This window comes from Pteropus alecto, unplaced genomic scaffold (assembly GCF_000325575.1).
Source record: "Pteropus alecto unplaced genomic scaffold, ASM32557v1 scaffold3, whole genome shotgun sequence".
Taxonomy (NCBI): domain Eukaryota; kingdom Metazoa; phylum Chordata; class Mammalia; order Chiroptera; family Pteropodidae; genus Pteropus; species Pteropus alecto.
Window position 1 is genome coordinate 459661 of NW_006442484.1, and position 1828 is coordinate 461488.

Consider the following 1828-nt stretch of genomic DNA (forward strand, 5'->3'; position numbering starts at 1 on the left):
GTCAACAACTTAACAGCAATCATGCCGGGTTTCCAAATTAATCTCCCTCTGTATCTCTTGCTGGCTTCATTATTTTCAATTCTTAACGAAATGTCAAGCGGGAGAATGACTGGTATCTTCCCCTTGATAAGGAATTTTGGAGAACTTTCTAAAAAGTGAAACTGAATACTTTAGTTTAAAAGTGAGGTAACGGTGACAACCCCATTTGGGAAACAAATAAATTTGCTGGAATCCCAAACTTGTCATATGAAGGAGCTGGCATAGGCATGTTCTTTTATCGAAGAAGAAATAATGTCTCAAACAGAAACACGTAGGTAGTAGATGGAGCCCACATGGCGAGTGATGGGCTGGGCGACTGTACGGGGAAAAGCACAGGAGAGCTAGTTGGTGCAGATGTCACATTGGATGTCCACATTCGTGTAAGATGGAGCGGAGTATACGACTAATATAAAACCTTTGCGTTTAGATGAACAACTGAGGCCCAAAGATAATCGTATTGGCTTTTGATTATAAAGATACTTTGGTTTTGATTTCTCGACAACAATATCGAGGCACATAAACTACTATCTGGGAATATTCGTGTATCGGGAGCACATAGAGCTAACATTTATTGAGATTTTCTACACTCCAGGGCCCGTTCTAAGCACTTTCCACATATTAAATTTGACACTTACAATAATCTGATGATCATCTATAACAGATGAAGAAACTGAGACATAGAAGGGTTAAGTAGCTTGTCCAGGGCGACTCTAGTTTAATAAGTAGGAAATTCTAACCCAGACAGCCTGAATACAGAGTCTGTACTTTTGAACAGAAAATTAACTTAAAATTTGGTATCCTCCATGGTTGAAGAACTAGATGTCTTAGTGGAAAGCTAAACAGCTTAAAAGAAACAATACAGTGCAGTGCCTGATGAATTGTAACCCCGCGACTGTTATAGTAACCACTAATACAATAATAAAAATAACATAAACAAAATATCATTTTGCTTAGAGGGGATCATCATTTCCATTTGCTCACATGTCCAACACACACTGATATTCATTTTTCAAAATAAAAGATTTTTAAAGAAAAGAGGCCAGCAGAGGTACAAAGAGGTAAGAACATTTAGCGCTCAAAGGGGAAATAGCCCATTGTTTTGGCCCCAGCACCTCACTTACCTGCACAGATGGTGGAGCCTGGAAGTTAGCATGCTAAGTGCCATATGTACCACATAATCGCAGGGGTAGGGTAAAGAGACAGCCTTCCCCCTAATTTGACCAATTTAGCATTTGGGGAGTAGTCGGTCTGTGCCATCTTGGGAATTTTTTTGAACAATGGATTGAAAGAGAAATTAGGGGAGGCAGACAATATTTTGGAATCAACCTAATAAACGTGAACAGCTGTGATGCAGGCCGTCAGCACAATAAATGACGGGCTCTTCGTCACAGATGAAAATAAATGCCGGCCTCCCCAGGGCCTGTGCTCTGCCGGTGGCTCTTGGCCCCAGCAGCCTCATCTACTGGCAGGATGATTAGAACTGATGTGTATTGTGTTCCCTTCCAGCCCTCTGGCTCAGCCCCCTGGATGATATCCTCAGCTGGCCACCGGACGTCCTCACTGGCATCCCTCATGCATCTCCAACTCAACATCTCCAAAACACTGCCTCTTCCACATAGAATCTCCACCTCGGTAAATGAGTTGGTGTGACACCCCATCCATTAGCCACCCAAACAGGAAACTGAGAAGATCCTAGATTACTCTGTACCCCCTACTGTCCACGTAGAGCCAGTCGCCAAGTCTTGCCCATCGGCCTCCTCTTTCCACACTCCTGCCACTGCCCCAAGTT